Here is a 12205-nt window from a genome sequence, read left to right on the forward strand (position 1 = left end):
AGCCCAGGCTTCAGTGCTTTTCAAAGCTCCCAGGTGATTCTAATGGCAGCCAAACTCAGAACCACGCTAGACACTTCCTGAGGATCAGCCTGAGCACAGCAACTGTTTCCCACCTCTTTTGTCCTGCTAGACCTCTGCCTTGGTGACAGTCCCTGCTGTCTCCTATCAAAATCCTATCTCTCCTGGAAGACTCTTCCCAAGTCCCACGTTCCCCAAGAAGGCTTTGTTCCCTGGCTGTGACCTTTCCTTCCTAAGAACCCCCACTGGACTTTATTCATCTTTCTTGTGTGAGCTTTATTTTGGCACATTTTGCACTGTAGCTAATTGGGTGTTTGTTTGTATACACAACTGGAAGCTCCATGAGGCTGGGGGACAGTGTTTATTCCTTTCTGCCCAGTCTTTCAGGGGACATATTGGGTTCTAAACACAGGATCTTCACAATTATTTTGGCCAAACTACATCCACGCAGACTAAACTACATAAATGTTTGTGGGAAATGGAAGGATAAAGGAATCATATTAATTATCAGAAAACCCCGGCTAAATTCTTCTTCCTTGAAAATGTATTCTGCAGAGTTACAATCTTTTTGCACCTACTGTAGGTGCTGGAAGTCAGGTAAAGAAACTGCCCTGTGCATGTGTATCTATTTGAAGGGTATCTACTTGAATGGAGGGTCTTGGATTTAGAAATTTGACTTCACTGAAAAGAACTTATTTAAAATTATTTTTAAAGTTTACTTAAAAATAAACTTGATCTCATGGGACTTGATCTCAGAAAACTTGAGACCATGACCTGAGCCAAAATCAAGAGTCAGACACTCAACTAACTGAGCCATTCAGGCACCTTGAAATGAACTTATTTTAAATTAATCTTATTAACATCCTCTCAGAGGAAAAATATATCCCAAATTTTACTCTTACAAGTACAGAGAAAGCAAGCCCCAAAGAATCTATGAATGCCAGTTAAGTGGAAAAGGAGAGAAAAAATATACCTATCTTTTCAAAATATATAGTCACCTCAAACTCCGATTCTTAAAAATGAAAGTGCTAGTGGGAACATTGATGTGCAGTGGTGTCAGCACATGGTCCGTGTCGGGCTGCAAACCTAAACCGTGCAAGCCTCTGGGTTAAATCACCAGTTTATAGAAACACAGAGACAGGCAAATACACTAAAGAATGGAACAGAAGTGCAGACAGCAAAACCCAGACTGGGAAAATCTATCTGCTGGACAAATGATCTGGTTGTGTCGACAGATAAATTGCAAAGGGGGATAAAAGAGATAGAGATGTAAATTAAAGATTAAGAAGAGTATTGGGATCCTGGGTGGCTCAAATGGTTGAGCACTGGACTCTTGATTTCGGCTCAGGTCATGATCTCATGGTCCTGCATTGGGCTCTTTGCTGACAGTGCAGAGCCTGCTTGTTATTCTCTCTCTCCCATAATCTGTCTGCCCCTCACCTGCTCATGCTCTTTCTCTGTCTCTGTCTGTCTCTTTCTGTCTCTCAAAAAGAGTAAATAAACTTAAAAAATATTAAAAGAGAACTTAAGGGGCATTATCAACCCATTGTAATGCATTGTCTTTATTATAGTCCTGATTCAAACAATAAACTATGAAACAAAAAACATTTATGAGGCAATTAGGCAAATGTGAATGCAGAAAATACATTTGATAATAATAAAAAATTACATATTTTTGTGATAATGGAATTATAAATATAATTATATTTTATATAAAACAATATATAAATGTAGAATGAATGAATTATATCCTTATGTATTAATGTACTAGAATATATAATCATATAATATATGATCATATATTGCCGTAAAATAAAGGTATTTAGCATCTTGTCTGCTGTATCAATTCTTGACAAAACTGTTGAGCTCTTTGAGAAGGGTAAGGCATTCCTGATGCTCCATGGCTATGCTGAGTTCTGCCAACTCATCTGCAGAAGTGTTATTCTGCTTCAGTCTGCTGGAAATCCATCAGGTGGATGGATAATCCAGAGAAGGCCCAATCCGAATGGGTGTCGAGTATGTAATTCATGTCCTTCCACTGAGACTCACCAGTGGGTTGAAAGCTCACTTCCCTTATGGACAAAATGTCACTCTCGTCCTCACCTTCTTGTCCAACTTCATCTTCTGGACAGTGATAGTCCAGTACCAGGACCTTTTTGCCACCATTCTTTATAACTTCAGCCTCAAACTGGGAGTGGATGTCAATTCAGGCTCCAGTTCTACAAGCTTCTGCTCTTGGCAGGGCTCCTCCTCCACATCAGATGCTGGTAGGATGCTGTTAATGTTCCAAGTGAAGGTGATCTGTCCTCCAGCAATTTTCTGCACTAATTTGGCTTCTGGGAAGCCATTCACTTCCAGCTCCCAACTTTCAGATGTCTCTGGGAAGAGACTTACCCTTGTGTATCTTCTCTTTCTCCTTAAGTTCATCATTTAGGAATTCAACAATTTTTGTCCCTTTAGGTGTGCAGCTTACACGGCCACAGGTGCAGGACCCAGCACGCGGAGGCACATTGTGGCCAAGGCAACACCACAGTGGCAGACTCCTGTGGGCACCAAGGTTACCAAGAGTTTAAATTTTAAGGCAACAATGTAGAGACGAAATTATATACTGTCTGGGATTTGTTTCAAAATAACCGTGGGAGGAGCCCCTGGGTGGCTCAGTCTGTTGCGTGTCTGACTTGATTTCTGCTGAGGTTAGGCTCTGTACTGGGTGTGGAGCCTGCTTGGAATTCTCTCTCTCTCTTTCTCTCTCTCTCTCTCTCACTCTCTCCCACTCTTAAAAATAATAAAAAATAAAATAAAATAAAAATAACCCTGGAGTCAGAGAGTGAGTGAGGGTACGGACAAAATGGGAACGCCCCTGAGTTAGTTTTTGAATGAGTACCTGGAGTTTATGATTCTCAACTTACATCAAATTTTGCAAAAGCATCTAAAGTATTAACAGAAAGATATGAAAAATATTACAACAATGTACATAAAAGTAAATTACTAGTAAATTCACAAAATCATCACATTTTAAAAATACCTGGGACCTGTTTAATGATAAGAACTGTCTGGGCTGCCCAACCTCTGATTCCTTGCAGTAGATAAGGGATAAAGTGTTTTCCAGCTAATACTTGAAGGAGGGATGTGGCTGGAAGGCAAGATGTTGCTGATTCAAGAAAGTGTTTGATTCTTGCCTTAAAAGCTGATTAAAACAGAAATTAGAGTTTCAAAAATTAAGGCAATTTGCCTTATGGTAAAAAACAAAAAACTGCCTGGTAGTGATGAGCTAACATCTGGAAGTTATATCTGGAGGTTACAGAGTAAAAAATTGACCAGAGAATAATTTTTTAAAAAATTTTAGTTAGCCAACAGACAAAGTAATATTGGTTTTAGGAGTAGAATTCAGTGATTCTGAATACAACACCCAGTGCCCATCCCAACAAGTGCCCTCCTTAGTACCCATCACCTTAATAGCCCATCTCTCACCCACTGCCCTTCATCAACCGTTAGTTTGTTCTCTATCATTACGAGTCTCTTGTGATTGAACAACTTGTTTTTACAAACTCTCAAGAGTATTGGGAAATAGAAAATCAGGGAAAATGCCAAATTCAAGGGTGGAGGCTGGATTGCATAGAGATGAGGACCATTCATGGACTGATGTCAGTCACATTTCTATCATGACATTTGCAAGAATGCCAATGTTTTAAATCTAGTCACGCATGTAAGATGAGAAGGAATCTATAATTCACCTTTGAACTTGAATTTCTGGAAAGTGACAGACAATGAAGAGAAATAATGGTGAAGATGAATGTCAGGCAATGGAATGGAGCAAGCAGGGCGTGATGATATAAGAAAATGTCTAATTCCTTCTGCCCTTTCCTAGATTTTTTGTTACTCCTGCTCATTATTACAGCACGGCATCAGGTGTACTGGGTACCATTGATTGTCCTAGGACAAGACTGTTGCAGGATAACGAAATGAGAAAAATAAAGAGAGACTCAAATGACTCAGGGCAAAGAAAAATTTGTGGGATCACTACATCCATATCACCTGACCCCTGCAAGGAAGGATTCTCAAGGCCTCCGGGAGGGGGAAAGGCAGCCGAAGAGTGTGAGGGGAGGGAGAGAGGCAGAGCCCAGCAGAAATCATGGAAATACAGCATCGAGTAGCATCATAGACCACTCAAGCTCTCTTCAAGCATCCACCCCAAAAAGCACATCTGCAGTCCCTCAAAATCATGGGCAGCTGCACCGTGTGCCTTCCACATCAAATGGGCTTGTGAGATTTTTCCCTTCTATAGTTGTGGAACTTCAGAAAAGCCTCAGGAATTACAGCAACAGGAATGTCTAGAAAGGGCGAGGGCAGGGACATGGAGGGCTGGGCTTGGTTGAAATTTTACATGAGAAGCTGTCAGACATCTAGACACAACTGGTAAAATGCCTGATCTGTAGAATATCTGTGCAAGAGACTGGGGATGTGTTCTCAGAAATCTAAAAAAAATTTTTTTAAGCTTACTTTATTTAGTTTGAGAGGAAGAAAGTGCATGTGTGAGCTGGAGAAGGGCCAAAAGAGAGGGAGAGAGAGAGAGAGAGAGAGAGAGAGAGAGAGAGAGAGAGAGAGAATCACAAGCAGTCTCCATTCTGTCAGTGCAGAGCCCCCAAAAGTTTTTTTAATTAACTCCAAAAGAAGCAAAATTTTGTGGAAGAAGAGAATATACTTTCAACGCATTACATGGTGTGAATATTTATGTTCCCATAATAATGTAAGCAATGGAAGTCCATTTATTTTAAAAAATGTAACAGTTCTATTGGGCAGACGGGTAGGATATTTATGTGGGAAGCTAAGGAGAATGAAATTCTCAACTTTCATAGTATAAAAACAATGAATATTTAAGGGGAGTTGGAATCAAGAAATCAGCAGGATATCTCCTGGTTAGTTGAAATATGGATCTAAATACCACAAGAAACATCAAAAATAGTTGGAAGTGGTTGTCTCTGAAAAGCTGAAATTGAGGACAGAAAGGATTGCAAAATGTCTTTCTTTTAATCATACACATATATCACTTAGATTTGAAAGTTAAATAAAAAAAATAAGATCATGTGTGTCACTAGATGACTGAACTAGTCACCAGGAAGTTCTTCTAACTGTGAAAACCTCTGCAAAATATGTAAAAAGCCTCCAACGTAGTGCTTGAGGCAGAGGAGATGTTTCACCATTGTTAGTTCCCAGAAGCTTCTGGATTCAGTGTCTCTACTGGGAGTGGCTTTGTTGATTGAGGATGGGCTTTCACTTTTGACATGAAAATCTGCTTTAGCTCTCTGCTCTGCCTGTGTGTTTGAGTTTAAGCATGTGTCTATGTGTCAATCTAAAAAGATTTTTAAAAATAATTTTGTTATTGGAGCATAACATACATATGATAAAGTACCCAAATCTTTTTAAAATTTATTTTAAGTTTATCAATTTATTTTGAGACAGAGAGAGAGAGAGAGAGAGAGAGAGAGAGAGAGAGAGAGAGAGAGGAGAGAGAACAAGTGGGGGAAGGGCAGAGAGAAGTAGAGAGAATTCCAGGCAGGCTCTGTACCATCTGCTCAGAGCCTGATTCCAGGCTCACATTAACAAACCGTGAGATCATGCCCTGAGTCAAGATCAAGAGCCAGATGCCCAGCCAACTGCACCACCCAGGCACCCCTAAAGTACACAAATCTTAAGTGCAGAGCCTGATGAGTTTTTGCAAAGTGAATACACCTATATGATTAGCACTCTGATCAAGAAGCAGAACATCACTAGCAGCCCTACCAAATAACTTTCCCTTCATCCTCTCCTGTTCTCAATTCCAAACCAAAATAGTATGTATCTTTTGTGTCTAGGCTTTTTGTTCCCTCAATTGTTTTCTTGTGTAATTCATCAATTGCCCCTTACCACAATGTATCTATTTTAGAGGTGAAAAACGCTGCTGTGAATAATCTGAATTTCTGTTGAGCAGTTACCTATGGGAGGAACCGCTATGTCACAAGGTATATTTTATGGTTAGCATTAACACATTATCAAGTATCCCTCCAAAGCAATTTTTCCCGATTTACAGTCCCAATAGCTATGACCATGGCCATACATCTCAATTTTGCCAATAATTGTATTATCAGCTTCAAAAGTTGTAGGCTCCTTGGTGAGTGGTATCTTATCATGGCTTTGAGTTCCATTTCTCTATGGACTGATAAGTTAGAAATTTTTATAAATTTTATAATTTTTAAAAATATTTTGGCCTGGCATTTATTGTAGATCTTAAATCCACAATTTGGTATCTTTATTCAAGTTTTTTAAATTCTCAATCACCATAATTTCAAATAATATTTTTATTCATTTCTTCTTTTCCTTCCAGGACTCCAACTACTCATAGGTTAAAATTTTCTAACATGTTTTATGTCTTGCTCTCTTGCTTTCTTTATATATATATATATATAAATAAAAAGACTGAATGATAATAAAGATCAAATGTACATATTTGATCTATATATATAGATCTAACTTATCCAGTGTCTTTTAATGTGACATTAAAGCCATTTGATAAACTTTTAATAATTACTATATTTTTTAGTTCTAGAATTTTCATGTTTAAAATCTTTTCCAGCTTACAAAAAAGTTATCTCATTTAATTCCTTGAACATACTTAGCATCATGTTTTTCAAGTCTGTAGTTGATAACTTCAGTTTCCGGTTGCTTTTTTCTCTTTGTTTTCAGTCAACTGATTTCAAATAAACTCATATATTCTTGTACCCCTGGTTCCTTTTTACATACAGTTTGTTTTAGTCTGGATCACATCTGGATGTACAGAAAGGTTGCTGAGATACAGAACTCCCCTGCGTCCCTCATCCAGCTTTACTTTCTCCTAATGTTTTCATTGTGCATCATCATGGTACAGTTTTCAAAATGAAGTCACCAAAATTACTATTAACTGAATCCTAGATTTTACTTGGCTATTCTTTATTGGGTACCAGGCATTAAAATTTTTTTTTCCATGTTTATTTTTGAGAGAGAGAGATAGCGCATGAGCCAGGGAGGAGCAGAGAGAAAGGGAGGCACAGAATCTGAAGCAGGATCCAGGTTCCGAGCTGTCAGCACAGAGCCCAACACGGGGCTCGAACCCACAAACCATGAGATCATGACCTGAGCCGAATTTGGACGCTGAACCGACTGAGCCACCCAGGTGGCCTGTGGTACCAGGAATTTTTAATGATACATTATAAAGACAATTTGAAGCATTGATATTACTATTTTTCTACAGTGAAAATTTAGTTTTTCTTCTTTTGGCAGATCACTGGGTTAAGGGAAGGTCATCTTATTCCACACCAAAATAGAAATGATGTGAACATGGATTTCAATCATTCTAAGGGCCAATCCATTTCTGGTGTACCCTTATCCTCTGCTGTATCCATTTGGAGACCCAACCAAAGCCCTGGGAGGTGTATCAGGGCTACTCCCCATTGCTATCTGGTGAACTCCATTTTCTTCCCCCATCTTTGTGGGACTACCAAAAACTCTGTCCAGCTTCTCAGACTTGCAGCCACCACTTTTCCTTTCAGAATTTGTAATGGGCTTGAAGGGAAATGTGGCCTCATCTATGTGCATCTTACCATTTATAGCATCCTTCTGATCCTGAATCTGCAAACTTTCCCTGTCTTGTTTACTCTCTCATGACTTCAAGTGGAATATATATACACTTATCCCCCCCTGAATCCAACTTTGCTTTAGAGGAGAGGTTGGTCCAAAATAAACTATTTAGGCATTACTAGAACTTAAACCCTTGAAATATTTTTTTTAATTTTAAAATTTGTGGTAAAATACACATGCCATAGCATTTGTCATCTTAACCATTTTTAAAGGCACAGCTCAGTGGCATAAAGTACATTCACACTTTGTGCAGCCATCACACTGTTCATCCACGAAACTCTTTTTACCTTGCAAATCTGAAACTCTGCACCCACGAACCAACAATTCCTCATTCTCCTCTTCTTCCAGCCCCTAGCCACCACCGTTTTACTTTCCGTCTTTATGAAAAGGACTACTCTAGGCACCTCATATGAGTGAAATCCTACAATATTTGTCTTTCATGACTGACTGATTTCATTTAGCATAACATCCTCAAGTTTCATCCATGTTGTAAGAATTTGCTTCCTTTCAAGGCTGAATAATCTTCTATTGTACGTATACATCCCATTCTGTTTATCCATTTGTCTGTTAATGGCCACTCAGGTTGCTTCTATATTTTGGGTCTTGTGAATCGTGCTGTTACAAATGGAAGTATATAATTATCTACTTTCAATTCTTTTGCATACATACGCAGAACTGGAATTGCTACATCAGATGGTAATTCTCTATTTGCTTTTCTGTGGAACTACTATAACCACCATACTGTTTTCTATAAAGGCTGCACCATTATACATTCCCACCAACAGTGCATGAATGTTCCAATGTGTCTACATCTTCTCCAACACTTGTTGCTTCCTTGTTTTTCTTTCTTTTTTCTTTTATATTAGCGATCCTAATGAATGTGATATGGTATGTCATTGTGGTTTTGATCAGTGCACTTTTGACATTTATTTCTTAAATTTGCACTGTGGACCTTATTTTATATCTGTAGACTATCTTTAGAAGGAATCTATAAGTCTCCATAAATAGTGTGCAGCAGAGACTCAGCTTGAGTCAAGCTGAGAATTTTACTTGTCAGGCCTTCCAGGTGAACTGATGTTGTAAGCCTGTTGGAAGTCTGTCTCAGTGATGAATGAGACCTCAGTTAAAACTAAGGGCTACTCTGGTCCAATGCTCTCTGTCCGCATTATTTTTGCCTCAGGGCCCATCCCTTGGACTCCGATGTCCCTTGGATCCTAGGGACAACCTTTTTAGTACAACCTAAAAAAGTGATTTTGATTAAGATCTGTGTATGGCATTGTTTTGTGTCTCCCTAAGGAGTGAGAAAATAAGCCATCTGGCTCTGAGTACATCTTCCAGAGTGGGAATGGCCTGGGTTGTGAGACACAGGGAAGGTGGTCAGAGGCAGTGCTTGCTCTTCTCAGGAGGAAGCTAACTGCGTCTTGAGGGGGGCGGTGGGTTTGGCAGGAATCATGCTTTGTGTTTCAGGTGACAGCAGTGCCTGGGGGACGTCAGGACACATCTGACCAGACTCGTTAGTAAGCTCATATGAACCATCCTGGATTATGTCAGAAATATTTTATGGAATTTTTATTGGAGAATAAATTTAGAATGCGAAACAGAGGTCTGGTTGGGTGAAATATGGACTATTTGTATTAAGATGACTTCATTTGTACCCAGAGCTGATAAAACATTAGGAAACTTAAGACGCAAGCAGGTAGAAGGTCTTGGGATCTAGTTGCTAAGCGGAGGCTAGCTGGAGCCTGCTGGGTTTAGCAGCTATTTGATGAATTCTATCCCCCTAGTTCTTCACACACATTCCTGAGATAGAAATCAACCGCATTTCTGGAGGCCATTCCTTCCATAGCATTTCTCACTTTGTTGTACTAAAACAACAACAACAAAAACCCTCATGTTCATATATTTTCAGGAAGTGATATCATATGTACATAATGGTAGAATTAGCCCCAGGATTTCGCTCTATTGAAACACAACAAAAGAAAGCTTTGTCACTAATTACTTACAAACTTATTATTGGTGTCATGTAACCATGTAGGTAGTGATTTCAGCAGAAAAACAAGAATTGTAGGCAGCTACGCCTAAGTCCCAGCACAACCCACATATTATCTGTAATAATGGTAATCAAACTAGCTGACTATTAGGCCCTTAAAAGATCTTGATGTAGATGCCTATATTCACTGTGTAAATACAGATTGAAATAAGCCTACTTTTAATGCTCAGTATGAATAGAGAGGAAGGTGATATGCGGTGTGTGTGTGTGTGTGTGTGTGTGTGTGTGTGTGTGTGTATCCAAGCTCCAAAAAATGCCCTTTCTATATGGGTGAAAACATGTGAATACATACTTACATGCAAACATTTTTTTAATGTTTATTTATTTATTCTGAGAAAGAGAGAGATCGCACATGAAAGCAGGGAAGGGGCAGAAAGAGAGGGAGAGAGAAAATCCCAAGCAGACTCAGACCTGTCAACCCAGAGCCTGACACAGGGTTTGATCCCATGAACCATAATAAGATCATGACTGAAGCCAAGACCAAGAGCCAGACACAACTGACTGAGCCACCCAGGTGACCCAGCTTACAAACATTTTTATTAAGAAAGTAGAATACAGATATATAAGCCACAGTTTTTGCCCTCAAGAAACATAGATCTAATTAGATAAAGTCGCAGTGTTTAGTGGACCTGGGAGAACAGAACTTCCTAGGAATGGGATAAAGTTTGGTTTATAGCTTGAAGTACCAAATGCGCTAGGGCTCAGATTTGATCAGGCCTGAAGGGTTAGCAAGAATTCCAGGACCAAAGGTTAAAGTAACAAGGTGGAAAAACAAAAGCTGGTTAGGCTGAGATAGCTTCAGAAAGCTTGAGGGAGAATCTGTGACAGAAAGCTCCAGTTGCTTTGGCAAAGAAAATGACCAAAATATTTTCAGACCAAAGGAGAAAGTTGACCTCTAAAAGTAAGGCAACTGGCTTGAAATTTATGCATTCAGTCTCCTGTGTGCAAAAAAACTATAACTTTATTTTGTACTATTGAACTCATCTTTCTCTGGAATCTTCCAGCTAATGTAAACTTGCCAAGTTGAAGGTAACCCAATCTCTTCTGGTTTAAATTCAAGTTCAATTCAAGGTTAAAGTCTCTATAAGGATGGCTCCTCTCTTTTCCCTCCTCTCTCTGACCTTCCAAACTGGAGGCCCTGTGTGTGGGGGTGGAGGGGAGTGTTCCTACTACCTCCTGGCAATAAGAGCTGGGAGGACCAGAAGTCTGAACACTGTCTGCTTGGTCTTCACAGTTTTCTAATACCTTAGGACCAGAAAATAAGGACGTGGTGCCATCTGGTTCTGTTGGGCAGTGGCACTGGCAGGTGAAGCATTCGTAGGTAGGATAAATTATGGTCCCTTCTCTCCTCATGGATAAGGTACCATGTTGATTGCTCTTAGGAACTTGTCCATCTCTCCAAGTTGGGCCTTACTTTCTTTCTTATTTGTAGATTTGGCAAGATCTTGCCAAGTCTGCTACGTAGTCCTAAGTGTGGGCACACTTAGGTTTCTTTGCCCCCATTGTGGTAGTTCTCCCTGGCAAGCTTTCTAGCTTTTCCCTTCAGCTACCTTTTGTGCACCAGCTACAGTGCTAGTTGAAACTTCTGGAGCCCACATGCAGAGCATGGAGACTAGGGAATGCCATTTTAGGTCCATCTGTTTAGAAATCTCATATGGCCCTTGCTCTTTTACATGCTTGTGCCATACTGGTTTCCATTAGAAAGTGGAAAGCCAGTCTGGATGTTCTCAGATTCCCCTTCATCTATTCAAGATTTCCATCAGACTTTCTGTTTACTCATATTCTCCTTTTGGCTGAAGCCTAGGACTGTCTGGGATTCTGGCCGACTTCTCATTTGAGTCTTATGTTTTCCATCTCTCTATCTCCTCCACCCTTTCCTGTCCATCTTTTCTAGTGAAGAGACCCTTTCTTTTCTCTTGGTTTGGAACTTCCTTTCTTCTTATCCTTTTTTTCAACCCTATGTCCAAATAAAAACTCTGTTTTCTGTGTAGACCAGGGCTGGTATGTAATCGGGATATTTATTAAAGAAGAGATATAAACATATATAAGGAGAGACTTCAAGGAAGAAATATTCTCAAAAAAGTCCTGTTTTTAACTATATTATCTTCCTATGAATACAGAGTAATCAACTTTGTGAATTGAAGTCGTATAATATTCTCTTTATTGAAGGTGTATCTACCCCTCCTTCCCTGGGATAATGGTCTCATCAATTATCCTCAAAGTCAGATATTCACACAGCATTTTATTTACTGGAAAATAAAAGGTACATTGCAACTATTTTCAATGTACTTACATATCCACAGCTACTGAATAGATAGGCTTCTAAAGTTCCTTTATGCCCATCTTTTCAACTATGTTCTTCTTCAGTGTGTCCACTTTGAGTTGGACAATAAAAAAAGGCACTTGATTCTACTTCAAGGACTATGAACAGGTATCCTTAATAAGTAATCACCTGGAGTGATGTGGGTTCACAAATACTCACAAGTT

The 12205-nt window shown here is 39.4% G+C and overlaps 1 pseudogene; it reads right to left on the reverse strand.

Annotated features, from left to right (window-relative positions):
- Window positions 1–1860: 1860 nt before the first annotated feature.
- The window catches only part of LOC115275948, a 30159-nt pseudogene continuing 19814 nt past the window's right edge, over window positions 1861–12205 (reverse strand).

Source organism: Suricata suricatta, chromosome 13 (assembly GCF_006229205.1).
Source record: "Suricata suricatta isolate VVHF042 chromosome 13, meerkat_22Aug2017_6uvM2_HiC, whole genome shotgun sequence".
Lineage (NCBI taxonomy): Eukaryota > Metazoa > Chordata > Mammalia > Carnivora > Herpestidae > Suricata > Suricata suricatta.